Below are 17,961 nucleotides of genomic sequence, written 5' to 3' on the forward strand. Positions count from 1 at the left end.
TTTGAATCAACTAGATTGGCCAAGAAATGAAGCCTGGGCATGCATTTTATTGAAGCAAGGTAGTTTTTCCCTGCTTCAAAAAGGTGCATGCCCAACCTTCATTTCAAGGCCAAATTGAATGATTCAACATGGATAACATTTTTTTACTGATAAGTAACATTAATACAATTAAATATGTTTCATTTTTGACATATATATTTATATTGTTAAAGAATACTCCAAATTGCAAGGATTTCATAGGGTAAAAGGCAAGGTTTGTGTACCTCAAATAAATGCACACTAGGACCTATAATTAATTGGTAGTGATATAATGATCATTCCATCTCATGAGTCTATGAAATTTTACCTTAGTCTTGTGGTTTAATAACACCCTAATGGGCCTTAGTATTGTGGTGTAATAGTGCTCTAATGCACCTCGGTCTTATGGTGTAATAACTCCCTAATGGGCCTTAACCTTGTGGTGTAACAATGCCCTAATGGACCTCAATCATCTGGTGAAACAATGCCCTAATAGGCCTCAATATCATGGTGTAACAATACCATAATGGGCCTCAGTTAGTGGGTATGACAGTGACATCCTTGGGCCTTCTTATTTGTGATCAGACCATCATGCCCTAATGGGCCTTAGTAATGTGGTGTAACAACTCCCTAATGGGTCTCAATTCTAGGGTATGATAGTAGCCTCCTTGATCCTTCTTATTTGTGATATGAGAAAACATTATAACAGAGATATGAAGGAGATATATTGAACCCTATGATAGAGATATCAAGACATACCTATGACTATTTTGTTGCATTCTTATTTTTATTGTTCTCTCTACATAATGGCTAAAGGATATTAGGTGAATGCAATGTGAAAATGTTGAAATTTTTTTAAAATGAAATTATCTACAACAAAGACTTCTAGCCCTAAGAAAATTAACATTGTTAGTAATATATTGGTTAATGGTTAATGATGAGTATGCTTGAAAAAATGTTGAAAAGTTCAATAAATTATATAGTTTTCAAATATGGTCCATAAATTTAAACCTATATTTGGGGAGACAAACCAAATAATAGGTCACCTATGGATGGTAAAGAACCTATTTTCTCTGTTGAATGCATGGATAGGTTTGTAGTTTTAGTTTTTTGTTTCTATTTAGTTTTTAAAGTGATTTTTGAGTTGAATGATCTTGCCAAATACTAAAAAAGGATTTGTCCCTCCAATCCTCTTATTTTTTTCTTTTTCCTATGTGGTGGTAGTCGTAATTCTAGCAATACTTGAAGTCTTATATTTTGGAGAATCCTGGATACAATCATGCCATTGTTAACGATCCTCCTCCTAGAGTGTGTTAATGTGACAAGATGCATGAGATAAGGAAGGGGATGAGACACCTAGCCAGATAATTGGAAGGCTTTCATATGGACATGGTCTTCATTAGTACCTAGATAGAATCCCAAATGAAGGAGAATGAAGAGTTGGAAGAGTAATGAATTCAATGACCTTAGTTATTTAATGCAATGTGTTATAGTCAAAGGTTACTTTTTACTTTTCCTACAAACAAATTGATTCATATGCAAGATTAAGTTTTATTACATAAGGGAATATATCACCTCTGGGCACATTTAATAATATTTTAAAAGTTTTGAAAAATTTATGTCATTTTCCTAAGAAATGGTTCCTTTTCAGTCATCAACTATCTCTAGGGTAACAACACAAGGTATGGTCAGCAATTTTACGCACCAAGAGTGGGTGACCCCATAGGAGATTTTTTCTCCTATATTTGTCTTTAGTTGATAGCCAACAACCCTTGAAAACCACTAGTGTAGCCAATTTATTGTGCCATTTGATCTCAGATCCCTGAGCTAGCCATATGTCCCCTTGCCCATTTGTTGAGAGAATGTGTTTGAAGGTTTGAAATCCAATCCTAAAGGTATGTTTTCTATTATGAAATCGGGTTCTTATGCTTGTTTATCCTTAGGAACTTTTAGCATGGATTGTTGGGTTACATGGAAGAAGGAATGGTTTCAACTGTAGTCTTGTTCCCTCACCTTAAATGGGGTGTTAATCCTCAATCCTAGTGTCATGGTATCTCACCCAATGGCTTATATCTTCGGGGAGGGAACTACTTAGAAAGCCATGATTTTAGTAGCGTAGGCCTAGGACTCTCCCATTGGTGAAAGTCCATAAAGACTAGGGGACCTTTACTAAAGTGACAATGGTTCAATGTACCATTTTTGTCACTTAGCCTAGTAGTTATCCCTTAGGTTTTCCCTTCCTTAGGGCCCTGTTAGATTGTTCGGTAACAATAAACATTCCATCGATATGGTGGGAAAAATTCCAACAATACATTACCCTAGGAGGATGTAATTTATCCTATGATGTTCCAACCATGTTCCAACCAATTTTACAATTATAATGTACAAAATTTTTCATTGGCTATATATGGAAAACGAGGGTATGTTGACTCTACTCTATGTTGCAAGAACTAAAAATTGACATATAAACATAACAATATCTAAATAACTTTTTGAAATTTAACTATTGATACCTCATTCTCTACCCCAATAATAAAATCGGTCCACTTTTTATTTTATAACATGTCCCTTTAGAAGCTTGTTGGATGACAACCATATTTGTCCTCATGTCAAAATGTGGCACGTGGACTAGTTAAAATAATTAATATGCAATCATTCACTTTTATATTGGAAATAAAAAAAATACATCATTTCACTTATTAAATATACTTACAAAGGTATAAATAAAGGCATTTAGACCTTTCTAGCCACTATGATGTGTTGCACTTCATTTTTCAACCCTCGCCTTGGAGGCCTTGTCTAGAAAAATATACTAATTGAACTTAACTATACACAAATAAAATATACAAATTGTTTAAGAAATTTGATATAATGTTTGCTAGGAAAAATGCTTGGGGGGGGGGGTGAATCATTTTTTTTAATTCACTTTAAAATTTCAATTACATACTCAAAATTATGTACGCTATTTCTCTTCATACAACCCAAGTGTGTATACGACTTCAATGAATGTAAAAAATGTATATCTAGTTTACTTAATTTGTCATGTGTTTCATCAATGAGTTAACTTAACCATTACATTGTTAATTCATTGACCGTATACTATGAAGTAAATAAAAAATAAGTCACAACACATAAGAAACACACATAGAACACTAGGATTGTAGGTGGAAACCTAATGTGGGAGAAAACCACCACTTTTACCATCTCTATCTTCTTCTTTAATCATAAATAAAACCTTCACTACATATTGTACTGATGCAGACTCTTACTAGTACGCAAACACCTACCTTCAGGGGGCTAAAACCTCCACTCATTCTCCAACACCCACTAGAAGGTAGCTACAACCCCCTGACCTAATTTATCAGCTCCCACCAGAAGGGAGAACCTACCCCCTGAACAAGTTTACCAGCTACCAATTGAAGGAAACTATGACTCCCTTCACTGAAGGCTCTAACCCTCACCATCCCTTCGTGGATCAAGTTTCATAATATTTTAGATTGAATCCACCTATCTCAAAAAACCATCAAAACTTGTTTGACTTTCATCATATTTTCACACTGGATGGATACCTAACATTATCCCCAATATAAAGTAACAACTTTGAAAACAAATACTGAATCAAATCTTCTAATGATTGAACAAACCAAGATAGCATTTTCAATCATAGAATAATGAACCAATACTGAATCACCATAACCAAATCATACCAATGCAAAACCACTCATCAATATGCCAACCCATACACCATTAGTCATCAGAAAAACCAAGTGTTGTCATTACAAACCCTGATCAAAGTCACTGTAAAATGTATACACTACTGCTTTGAAGATAACCTACCTATATACATGCTTCCTAAACATACAACCTACGTACAAATCTAATATTATTGAACATTGAATAATTTAGCTAAATAAATCAGTGTGACACTGAATCAACCCCTGAACCAAGTACTGGACATTTCATAAATCATTGAACCATACCTAGTCACACTTCTGCAACATTAACACTGATAAATATATCAATGCATAGCTAATTCAACTCAATCAACACTGTGAGAAAAATATGAACATGGTCAAGCCATCATCAATAAACAAAAACAAATAGAACATACATAATCAATTTTCAACATCAAGCAACAATCCATACCCTAGTACATATATATGACTTCCATAATACAAATTGTTGGCTACCTATACCAATAGGTTTCATATTTCATGATTGGCTATAGAAGTTCCAAATATGCTCTGCTTTGATCATGCAAAGATCACATATTTCCAAAGGAGTACAAGGTGTGTAAATATATTAATGCATCCCAATTTTTGTGGATGGTCCAACAGTCTAACCTGGATCATGTCATGTTTTAAATTTTCAGCTGTAGAATAGAGAAAGGAGTCTGTCCAAACTGTTTAATCTGGGCAGACAAGTAGTTCAGGTAGAGAAGAAAAGGCTCCCAACAGCTTAATCTGGGACCTTGGAAGAAATAAGGGTAGAAGTAGATAGAAAAACAAAAGAAAAAGCCAAAGAAAAGAAAAGGCAGGTAAGGGTCTGCAAGTCCAAGTGCACCCTCCAAGAAGAAATAAAAAATGCTAGGCAAAGTAGTTGGGTAAGTAGTTGGGGTTGCAGAAAGGTTATCTTTACCATTGCAGGTGTGTTAACTTTGTTTACCAAAGCAAAATCAATGAATTGAGAAAAGTGTCATTCTTCATCAAGTTGCAGCAAGCAGGAAGCATGTCTAACCTCCCTTCCTCCCCATTTCATGTCATTTACTAACATTCCCTCATCATTTGAGATTCATGGAAGAATTATGGTTTCATGGTGGTTCTTAATATTTTTTAGAAGCCACATTTCTTGTCTAAACTCTTTTCATTTTGATCTACTCCCTAAACTAAGTAAGTTTCAAATAAACTTAGTGATTTTCCCCCCTCATTCACATCTTCCCCCATATTAACTCTAACTTTACTATGTAAATCCCCTATATTACCTTTTCCCCTACTAGTATTAACACCATGGTGTATAAACCCCAAATTTTGTATAAATATCCCTCCCCTTGGCATTATAGCCATATGTTCTCTAAAAAGGAATCAAAATGACATCTGGTCACTTTGATGAACCTATACCTCATCTCTCTCCCTTGTTTCAAGTCATTCCACTCATTAAACCCTCATTTGCAAAGAAAAACCCTATAAAAACCCCTTCCTACCCCTAAACCCCTTTGAAATCATGGAAAACCCAAAAAACCCACTTTTGCCGCGTAACCAAAGTTGGCGCATATATGTCATTTTCCAAAATCCATTGAAAAACTTACAAAAAACCCATACCCTAAGGTTTTCCGCCTGGCGCTGCTTTCAAAAACAAATAATAAAATTATACCCGCCCGCATCCGTATCCTCCGATCCGACGACCCTCATTGATATCGGAGCGGCCCCCACAACGGATGATTAGCGCCCGAGAAAATGACGAAGGGATACGTCATGGCGCGGCCACGCGTCACCCTTTCAGGTCTCTCGGAGCAGCCTCTGACAAAACCAGGGCCATATCCTAACTGCTCCGAGAAACCGTAACCGCTCCGAGAAACCGTAACGGCTAGAGCACTTACCGCCAGGTTGCTGGTTCCATGTCATGACCACGTCATCGCCACCCTGTCGTCGCGTCAGCATCTTTTGTCTGCCCCTATGCCAGCGTGTCTGCCACCGTATCATCCCTGTGGACCAATCCTAGCTCACCACGCCACCGATGACGTCATGCTGACGTCACCAGAAAAACGCGCCAAAAGTCCGAAAAATCAATATTATAGCCAAATTTTGCATTTTTTGGCGCTTTTCTACAAAAACGTTTGTTGCTCCTGCATGCTTTTTTCACGTCCAACAGTGCAGCAACCTGCAGAACTCGACCAGGAGACCGCCAGTGCACTATTTACACCTGCATTCCTCTCCATTGCTCTCTGAAAACCAGGTATTTATCCTTGAAAATCCTTCCTTCACCTGGTTTTGTCTGTAGGTTGCCAAGGACGATTAAATTTGTGAAAAAACATATAATTGACCGACAGAAGTCCTTGCGCCTGGCCCTATTTACAATTGAGAACTCGAAAAACACTAGCTGAGCCTTGTTTGCCCGCATTTTCACTAAAAACCATACTCTGTTCGCCCATTCGCGAAATACTCATTTAAACTGAATTTACCTGCTGAGGAAGAAAAAGTAAGACCAGACATTGGTCTTATTCATAATTCAAACAGTATTTCAATTGCTATGTGCCCACTTCACCCTCTGGTCCCTGAGATTTACACTTTCATTGCAAGTAATCACCACTGTGTTGTTCTGCCTTCTTCAACCAGTTCACCTACAAGTCAGAAGCTTAATAGACCATGGAAACTCCAATTGCACTGAACATCAAGCCTCTCAATGCCCCTCACAGGGAGTTAGAATGGAAAGCTCTGGGAGATATGGATTATCAAATGTTAGATTGGTTTCCATTAGGCTCCAAATACAATATTCAGATGCTAAATGAGTTGAAAGCCCAGCACCTTAGTGGAGCTGATATCCTAGGGATTTGGGACTCAAACTTGCCCATCTACAACCTCCCCCAGGTAAATTCTATGCCTGAATTGATCCACAGATGCCAGGAGTGCTATGATCCATGCCAAAGAGTTGTCCTCAGCCCTACAAGCTCAATTCTGTTCCATATCACCCCAGAGAGCATAAATGAGATGCTGCATTTCCACACTGCAAAGCCATTGACCCCCCTCTACATGCAGAACTTGATAAAGAAGGGGAATAAGTTGTCAAATGACCAGATCATCAAAATCAACCAGCTGTTTGTACAATCAGGCTCTGAAACCATCAGAACTTCTCCTATTGGATATGTTTACTTAAATGAACTGGGTAGAATGCTAGTGGATTTGATCAGCTATGTCCTAGGGTTTAAGGGAATGGAGGATGTCGATGAAATTATAATGGCAATGCCATCTATATTCTCTCCTTGAAAGCCTCCAGCTGTACATTATGACTATGCCACATACATTGCAGATAGGATCCATGACCAACTGATGAATCTGCGAAGGGAAAGACTGTTCAGATATACTTCCTACATTTATCATCTATTCTTGTTCAATCAACCAGGCAGCTTCCTCGTTCCCCTAAAACAAGTTAATGCTTAGGGGAATCCAAGGTCAGTTGTGTTTTGGACCTCTATTTTTCATTGCACCTCTGTGTCACCATACACATACTGTGAGTTCATAGACTTATTCATACATCCAGCTATGACATTATTGTATGGTGTTCCTCCTCCAAGGTTAACCGATGACATGAGGAGAATTCTCCATCTAAACAAAACTTACAGCATTGGTAATTGGTACCTTTACCGAGGCCACACAGTCATCAGAGTGTATGGCTGTGAGTTGAAGCCTTTTAGGCTGCCAAGGTATGTCCCCATGAGGCTTTTTGCCCTCGAATACTTCAGGCAATTTGGGAATGCTGACTACCTCCACTTTCAAAGTAAGAACAAGAAGGCACAGTTGAAGGTAAGGAGCCAGCTGGGCCCCTTCCTATATAACAAAAAAGAAGAAGGATGGAAAGAGGCAAACAGTATCCTAGAGGCCCTCAAACTGCAAACTAGCTTTGAGTGGATACCCTATGACCCCAATCATTTTGTTTCCCTTAGGAGGATAAGATACAAATTGGGTACCTATTCACATGTGAGGCAGCCTGAGATTGAGCAGTATGCCAATGCATTGAGCTGGGAAGAGGGCACCCTAGAAGAGGAAATCACTAGTGAAGAGCTGCTAGAAAGAGAGGCCAGAAATATTCAAAAGGTTACTGACTTAGAAACTTGTGGACAGGTCCCCCTCTCATATAAAAGACAACTTGGAGCGGCTGCCTCATCCTCAACAACACATCAGCAAGCTGCCGTGAATACTCCACAGACAGCCAACAAAGGCAAAGAAAAGCAGGTGGAACAGCCACCTCCTATGACTGAAGAGCAAATGGAAACCCTAGTGCAGCAACAAGAAGAAATGGAGCAGCAGGGAGAAGGGCAGCAGCAAGAAGAACAACAACAACAGGAATTGCATCAAGAAGAAGGGCCACATGAGAGACAGCAGCCCTTACAACAAGAAAGAGTAGTTGATACTCCAACTTCCACTGAGCAACAGGCTCAAAACATAGTGCCTCCTAGGCCAGAAACTACCTTTGATGCCTCGGTCCTCCAAACTCCACAGAAGGAGGACATAAACAGAAAAAGGGATAGAGAAACTCCCCTAACATCATCTATAAACCAGGGAGAGAAAAGGCAAAGGTTGAATGACTTTTCTGAGGATGACATAGCAATAAGGGAAGCATTGGGCATGGGTCCACCCAGCAGAGAAGCTTCAGCCAGTTCTTTCCTGCAGGAACAGGACAGAACTATGGGAGGAGAGGTCAGCTCCTCCAGCCAGCAAAGAGAAGGAGAAAGGAGCATCAAGCAGCAATTTATAGACATCAAAAGGAGGAGTGACCCTATCAAGATACAGCTGTACAACCATTTATTGAAAATGGCTCCCTCCAACCAGCAGCGTCTAATGTCTGCCTTTGATGTAAGTGAAGGCAAGATGATCATGAGCCACTTCACGCCAACCACTCTGTAGCCACAGTCCTCTTCAGATTACTTGAGGACTAATCTTGAAATCATGGCCAAGGACATCCACCCAATGGATAAGATTGAACTACACAAACAAATAGGTGAGATGGTCTATGCTTCATTGGCAGACAAGACCTTGGACAACTACAGGCTAGCGAATAGCCTAAATAATACAGCTTCTCAGCTTGAGTTGGAGAGGGCCTCCTCTCAAGCAAAGGACAACAGGATCAGGGCCCTAGAAGATATCATCATAGAGATTGGGCATGATCCCAAAGATATCAAGGGCATACAAGAGATATTGAAGCTGAGGGATGCAGATATGGCAGCTCTAAGGAGAAAGATCAAGCTCCCAGCCACAATTCACCCTCAGACAGATGAAGTGGCCCAACAAAGGCATGATAAAGATGCCACAGATCTGCTCATATCTCTCTACAAGCATCTTCTCCAAACACAAGAACAGCTGAGAGAATCAGAGGCCGCACAAGCAGCATTGCAAACAGCACTGAAACAAAGAGAAGAGGGTCAGACCTCTCAGCCTCCTCTGGTCATCAATCTTGAGGAAACTGCTCCTATCACTGCTCCTCCTCCTCAACAGACTGAACAGACAGCAACATCTACTTCAGCAGCACCAACAACCACAGAGCAGGCCCAAAGCCTGGATATGCAAAAACTGAAGAATGAAATTCAAATCCTGGAAGCTCAAATGACCGAGTTAAATGAGACCAGGGAAAAATTAGCCAAAGTCAATGACAGATATGATAAATCCAAGAAAGCTGTGGCAGAGAAGGGCAGGGAGGTGAAAGCCCTCAAAGACAGGATAAAAGAGCTAGAAAATGAGCTCAAATTAGATAAAGTTATAGCTGGGCTTAAGGCAATCTATGGGCCAACATTGGCCAGTCTATTACTGACCAGTGGCAGTATATAGAGACAATCCATGAGCAGCTAGAGCTCATCCCAAAAGCACAAGCTGAAATTCACAAGTCAAGGGCTGCTCTAGGCAACATGCCTGAAGTTGCCACCAGGATGATCAATGTGCTGAATAATAGAACAAGTACTCAGCTGGCAAACATGGGAATTCCCAATAGAACTGAGACCATTCAGTTGATCAAAAGGGTTCTCACATTGAGAAATTTGGTGCAGACATTGGAAAGAAGAACCCAGGACATGCAGACCGAGGTAAAAAGATTCATGGATAAATTCCTGGTGCTGCAAAACAGAGGACTCCCTAGCTTACTGAACAGCGCAGGGAGACTGCTCATTCATGAGCAGTATGCCAAAAGAGTGAATGCATTTGCCACAAATGAAATTCATGAGAAGCCCAGCAGCTCAGAATAAATAGGGCCAGCTACAGGACAGACTATCTACAACAAGGTAGAAAGCCTATTTTTTATAATGAATGAGATCAATCACCTGTTTTATGTGGCTCCCAATTTTTACAAGTATACAGAGGCAGAGGAGACTATGGATGCAATTCTCAGGCATCAACTCCCTACACAAGACTGGTGGACAAATACAATACAAAAATTTTATAGAAAGTGAGGCATTCACCAAATTTTGTTTTTTTAAATATGAATTGTTATGCAAAGCACAGTTTAACAAAATCAGCATGCATTAAAGATCAAAGCTGAGCCAACTCAGAAAAAAAAAAAAAAAAAAAAAAAAAAATTCGGCTAACGAAGCAAAAGTAGGAAACCACAGCTGGCAGAGCCGAGAAGATACAGCGCAGCAAAAAGTAAAGACACATTTTCCAGCATTAAAGCAAAGTGGTTCAACCGACTCGATGACCTCCAAAGGTCAAATTATCCTCTGACAGACTTAAAGAGCAGTTATGCTGCATTCAAAGCTGTAATAACTTCTTTTCTACTTTTCTGTACGAAGTAATGAAGATATTTTCTCTCTCAAATGACTCAATGCCTGAGATATTTTGTATAAGCATTCCTATAAAGTCCCCTTCGTATGAGTTTGCAAGGGGTTGTTGTTGATTTCTCTTGAAGAAGTTCTTATGCTGTAATCATTTCAGAAGTTTAATAAAGAAAGTGATGGAATTTCTCGGATTTCTGAAGTGTTGAAATGCGTTCTGGTGTCTGTTGAAAACTGCTGGATTCCTGTGTATTACACAATACAATAAGTCTCTGTAACTCTCTCTGTTATGTATCTTTGATTTGTTAAAATCCATATATGTTTCTAATTTCTGAATGTTTAGAAACAAGGAAAAAGAATAACTTTCAGGATTTATTCAAGAAATACCCTGAGTTCAATCTGTGTTGTTAATGAATGTTTTCTTCAGCTGTAATCTTGATAAGTGTAATTCTTAAATGCTGCACTTTCAGAATACATCTTTCATAGTGACCTTTGTCTCAGGAATTCAAGTTTGCTCCTGTGCAATGTGTTTCACTTTCACATCACCAGCTTAATAGAGAATTCTTAATTGCTTTCTATTAGCTGACATGCCTCACCATTCAAGTTAAATTTGTTTGTCTGAGATACACAATTGGCCCTGCAGTTTGAGCACCACCAATCCTACATTTCAAAGCATTTCGCAACTCCAGACTCCATTGCCCAATGATATATTACTCTCTAAACACTACATCTTAAGCCCTGAAAGAAATCCTTCAACCAAAACATAAACCAAAACCTGAGCATAATACCTAGCCTAAAACACCATCATAACAGAGACAAATCATAAAGAGAGAGCCCTCTCTGATTACAGTTTGGATAGAAACTGTGATCCAAAGATTGGTTAGTGGTTACCCCGGCCGTATTCCCTTGGGAGTCATAGGGAACAACCTGGGTGTTAACATAATTGGCGACTCCACTGGGGAGTGCTTGAGTTCTTTTTTACTATCTATCTTCCATAGCTACTATCAAGCCTGAAATCAGTCAAGAGGCCTTTAAACTGTTTCTGTATCACATTGACAGCTTTAGGGAGGAGCTTTTTTAGGGAATCTTCATCTTAGCTTTGAAATATATATAGCCATTCCAAAATCTTCATCCAGTCCTTGCAGACATAAAAAGTTCCTGTAAAAATCCTAAAAAACAGTTAGAAACTGGCTCCTAAGAAAAATCCACGGCATACTAGGGCAAATCCTGACCCTAATCCACCCATCATTGTTGATAATCCAAATACCATCCCTAGAAACATTAGGAGGCAGCAAAAGCAGGAGCAGCCTGCTGATTTGGCTTCAGAGTTAGATCATCCCAGCCTCATCCCTACCCCATGCAAGGTCCTTTTCCGGTCTACCCCTAGTTCCCCTAGTTCACCATCCACATCTCAAAGTCCTCCTCTCACATCTTCATCCGCTGCACATATCCCCGTAACCAACACTCTAGGTTCACCCCTACTTGTCACCCCTGTGGTACCCACTGTTCCTATTATCCCAGCTGCCCCTGTTAATCCTCTACACCCTGTAAATATGGCCAACAGATACGCACCCTTGCAGATACCAGCTAATGCTGCAGCTCTACCCCAAGATTACCAAACCAAAATTTCATATTTTGACTCCAATGGCCCTCTGACAGCTGCCCAGCATGCTAAGAAGATGCAGGACCATTTTGAGACCTATGAAATAGATGATGACAGTATCAGGATGAGGATGTTTGTTCAAAGCCTAACTGGGGATGTAAGAACTTGGTTTAGATCCCTGAATGCAAACTCCATTACAACTCCTGATGAACTGTATCAAGCCTTTACCAGTAGATGGGAAAAGAAGAAAGATTCTCTGCACATACTTGGGGAATATGACACTATCAAAAGAGGTCCCCAAGAGACTGTTTTGGAGTATTGTGCAAGATTTAACAATGTATATAACTCAATTCCACAAAATTTAAGACCTCCTCCTGATTTAGCCTTGTACAAATTCCCTGATGGTTTTGACCCTGACATGGCCTATCAGTTGAAGGAAAGAGACTCTCAATCCCTTGAAGAGGCCCAAAGGGTTGCTGTCACAGTGGAAGCCAACCTAATTGCCAAAAGAAACAAGGCAAGGTTGGAAAAGAGGACTGCTTTCAAAGAAGAACCCTCTCCCTTTGATCAGAAGCTGGATGCAATACTCAATGGAATGAAAAGATTAGGTGATAGAGTGGAATCGGTTGAAAGAAAGTCATCATGGGAAGCACCACAAAACAACCCTCCTAGGAATCCAAATTTTAGGAGAACTCAAAACCCAGGCATTGGCAAAACCAGTGCTGACCAAGACATAAGACCCCCTTTTCAAGAAAATTATGCAGAAACTTCCACATCTATAGAGCCCAATGAAGATCCTGAGATTAACTTGATGGGTCTAGATGGTGAAAGTCAAGTTTTCTTAACACAAGAAGATCATGAGGATGATGAAATCAAACTGTTCCAAACTAAATCAGGTGAATCCTTTGACTTTAAACAAGGCTATGACACTGCTGTTTATGAAGTCCATAAACAATATAAGCTGAGGAGCAGAACTGTGAATGTTAACCAGCCTGAAAAGATAAAGGAAAATCAGCAGCCTGAAAGAGTCATAGTCACAGAGCCTAATGACAAAACAAATTCACATGTAGAAGAAGTGATTATTGAAGAGATCATTGAACCACTGTCCTCAAAACAGCAGCCTGTGGCTACTTCACCCTATCAGCCTAATTTGAATGTTACTCCCCAAGAGATGAGTAAAAGAGGCAAGTTCCAAAGTCAAGATAAAAATCACGAAGAAGATTTAATAAACAAGGAAAGGACTGTTATCCATAACCCCAAAATCCAATCTGAAAAACCCTTTGACTTAGAAACTGAAATTGGCAAACTGAAAGTAGCAATCCCGCTTTCAGAACTAGCCAAGCATGACATCTATAAACTACAGATCAAGAAGTCCCTCCAACTCACTAACAACAAAGATGATGTCAATGTGTTGGATGACACCCCAGAACTCCTGTTTGGCCCAGAAGTGGATGGAAAAACAGTAGTAACAGGGGTATTACCTTTCTATGTCAGTTTACATATTCATGATAAAATATTACATAATGCAATGTTTGACTCAGGTGCCTCTCACAATCTCATGCCAAAAGCAGTCATGGAAAGATTGAATCTAGACATAACAAGACCATACAAGGACCTGTTTTCCTTTGACTCCAGCCAAGTCAAGTGTCTAGGTCTCATAAAATATTTATGTGTATCTCTGGTCCAATACCCAAACAAGACAATCCTAATGGATGTGGTAGTTGCTGATATTCCACCTAAGTATGGGATGCTGTTATCAAGATCATGGGGAGCTAAACTCCAAGGTTCCCTGCAATTAGACATGTCATATGCCACCATCTCTGTTTTTGGGCAACCAAAAAGACTGTACAGAGAAACACTAATGAAATACATGGTCAGCAGTGAAGAAAAGCCTCAAAACTTTCCTATATATGTTATCCATTCAGACATAGACTCATACATTCTCTTCAATGACACCACAACTCCCTCAAAAGGTGAGGTTGAAACCAAGATATTCATACAAGAGGAAGACTCAAATGAAAGTATTACCACCCATGAAACAACAGCCAATCAAACACTAGATGTTGCTGCTGCCCTAGTTGTCAAGAACATCCAATCAAACGATGAGACTGTCCTAGAAGACAAGCTAGAGAAAAAACCACAACTGCTACTCACATTGCCAGCCCATGAACAGATCATTAGGTCCCCTTCCCAACAGGACATTCTATGGTTCCTAGAATTTGATGGCTCAGTCAACAAGTTAGGGGCAGGAGCTGGAGTTTGGGTACACAATAAAGAAAATAGTCATGCAGAGGGCAGAGCTTATAGATTGAATTTCAGATGTACTAACAACATGGCAGAATATGAAGCTCTTTTACTAGGCCTCAAGTTAGTAAAGTTCTTACAAGCTGCCAAGGTTTCAATCATGGGTGATTCAGATCTAGTTATTCAACAAGTGAAAGGAAACTTTGTCACCAATGACAAAAGGCTAAGGACTTATAGGTCTGCTGTTGCTGAAGTACTAAACTTTTTCTCTGAATTCCAAATCACTAAGATTCCTAGAACACACAATATACATGCTCATAGTTTAGCCACCTTTGCAAGTACCTGCAAGCTGCCTTTTGAGCCCCATCACTGTTTTACAACTGAAGTAAAACACAGACCCTCCATTCCAAACAATGTCAATGATTGGCAAGTATTTGAGGATGACAAGCAAATAAACCAGTTTTTAACTCTGCAACAAGAATTTGCAGGATTAAATATTGACACTGAGACAGCAAGTCAATCACAAATACTTGATGGAGCAAGTCAGTCACAAATACTTGATGGAGCAAGTCCATCACAAATACAGTTTCAACAGATTACTCACCCAATATCACCCAGAACAGAAAAACTAATGTTGAATCCAACTATTTTCAATATAGACAACATTCAGCAAATTCAATCAATCAATTGTGAGGAAGTGGCCAATGCTGTAACTGAAATCATAGAGTTGAAAGACAATTTTCTACCAACAGGCCTAACTCCCCTAGAAGACATCTTTGACTCAAATGATATTCCCAGAAAACCAAAAATGCAGCCCTTAAATGCAGCCATTGAAGAATGCAACATAGGTACAATTGACAAACCCAAAATAATTAAATTGTCTGCATCTTTGCCTCCTGATCAAAAGCCTAAATACATTGACCTCTTTAAAGAGTTCCAGGATGTCTTTGCATGGAGTTATGAGGACCTAAAATCCTATGACACCTCTGTTATCCAGCATACAATCCCTCTCAAGCCTGATCAAAAGCCCTTTAAACAAAAATTGAGGAGAATCAATCCTATGCTTCTCCCAGCAATGGAACAAGAGGTACAGAAAATGTTCAAGGCTGGCATCATAGCACCAATCAGATTCTCGGAATGGATCTCCAACTTAGTCCCTACAAGAAAGAAGACTGGTGAAATTAGGCTGTGTGTGGATTTGAGGAATCTGAACCAAGTATCCCTCAAAGACAATTACCCCTTACCCAAGATGGATCACATTTTGCAGAGAGTAGTGGGGGCTTCCAGAATTTCTCTACTCGATGGATTCTCAGGTTTCAATCAAATCTTGGTGCACCCTGATGACCAAGACAAAACTGCATTTACAACCCCATGGGGAACCTTCAAATATGTAAAGATGCCTTTTGGATTGAAAAATGCAGGGGCAACTTTTCAAAAAGCCATGGACATTGCTTTTTCCAAAGAGATTCATGACGTTTTAGTCATTTACCTAGATGACCTTACACCTTTCTCAAAATCAGACCAAGAACATATAAAACATCTGAGACAGATCTTCCTAAAATGCAGAAAATATGGAATTTCCTTGAATCCCAAGAAATCCCTGTTTGGTTTAGAGGAAGGTAAGCTATTGGGCCACATCATTTCTAAATATGGCATTAGAATTGACCCAGATAGGATACAGGCTATCCTACAAATGCCCCACCCAAGAAATGTCAAAGAGTTGCAAGGATTCTTGGGAAAAATCAATTTCTTGAGAAGGTTTATCCCAAACTTAGCAGAATTAGTCGGATTATTAAATAACATGCTAAAGAAAGATTCAAAAGTCAAGTGGACTGTTGAAGCCAAACAGGCCTTTGAAGGTATAAAACTGGCCCTTACCCAAACACCAGTGCTGACCAATCCTCAATTTGACAGGGACTTTATCATTTTCTCTTTTGCCTCTGAACATACTATTGCTGCTGTTTTACTGCAAAAAGATGACCAAGGAAATGAGAAGCCAATTGCTTTCTTTAGCAAAGCTCTTAGAGATGCACCTTTAAAGTATCAAATCATGGAAAAGCAAGCTTATGCTTTGGTCAAAGCCATTAAAGACTTTAGGATTTACATCCTTTATTCCCATGTTATAGCATATGTGTCAAGTCCTATTGTTAAAGACATTCTCACCCAAGAAAATTTAGAGGGCAGAAGAGGCAAGTGGATTGCCAACATCTTGGAATTTGACATTGAGATAAAACCTACAAAACTGATAAAAGGGCAAGGTTTGGCCAAACTAATGACAGAAGCAAATTTCCAAGCATTAGACATCAATCAACTGGACAGTGAACTCGAGCTGGCGACTCCAAAGATCAACGTAGCCTTTGAGCAATCCCCCTGGTATTCTGATATCTGTTATGTGTTACAAAACCTGTGTGCTCCCCCAGGACTGTCCAGAACTAAGTGTAGATTCTTAAAAATGAAAACCTCAAGATTTTGTGTCATGGATGGCAATCTGCTTTGGAAAAACCATGAAGGTATATTGCTGCACTGTTTAATTGAAAATGAAACTGACAATATCATAAAGGAATTTCATGCAGGTGACTGTGGCGGGCACTTGTACTGGAAGTCCACTGTGGATAAAATACTAAGGGCTGGGTACTACTGGCCCACCATGTTCTCTGATGTCAAGAAATTCACCACCTCATGTCATAAATGTCAAGTGTTTGAGGGAAAGAGACAATTGCTGCCACTTCCCTTAAGGCCTATTGCAACAGAGAGACCTTTTCAACAATGGGGATTGGATTTCATTGGGGAAATTCATCCCTCATCTTCAGCCAACATAGATGGATCTTAACAGCCACAGACTACTTCACCAAGTGGATTGAAGCTGTTCCATGCAGACAAGCAAATGATTCCACTATCATTCAGTTCTTGGAGAACAACATATTGGCTAGATTTGGCTGTCCTGACAAAATAATAACAGACAATGCTGCTGCTTTCAGATCCAAGAAAATGGTGAACTTCTGCCATAAATTTCACATCACCTTGGGCCATTCTACTGCATACTATCCCCAAGGTAATGGCCTTGCTGAGTCATCAAATAAAAGTCTGGTAAATATCATAAAGAAAGTACTTGAAGAGAACAAAAAGAATTGGCATAAGAAGCTTGTGAATGCCCTATGGGCAGATAGACTAACAACCAAAAGATCAATTGGGACCAGCCCATATGAGTTGGTTTATGGATTAGAGGCCAAGTTCCCCTCATCATTAGGAGTGCCTGTTATGAAGCTTCTTCAAGAAAGCCAAGCTGAACCAAATGATATGCAAAGAAGAATCAATCAAATCATATGTCTGCAGCAAACTAGGGACCAAGTTTTCAGCAGAGTTCAAGTTCTACAAGAAAAATTAAAGAAGGCCTTTGATAGAAGAACTAAGGCAGAAGATTTCAACATTGGTGACAAAGTCCTCAAGTGGGATGCAAGAAGAGAAGACAAAGGAAAGCATGGAAAATTTGATTCCTTATGGAGAGGACCATTTGTTGTCCAAGCAGTGCAAGGTAACAACACTTACTTCCTAAAAAGTCTCAATGAAACTAACTTGGATGAAGGTCCTGTGAATGGCAGGATGCTGAAGCATTATTTTGACTATT

The sequence above is a fragment of the Pinus tabuliformis genome, chromosome 1_2, assembly GCF_031772625.1.
Source record: "Pinus tabuliformis cultivar Carrire ecotype Pingquan chromosome 1_2, CPIR1, whole genome shotgun sequence".
Taxonomy (NCBI): Eukaryota; Viridiplantae; Streptophyta; class Pinopsida; order Pinales; family Pinaceae; genus Pinus; species Pinus tabuliformis.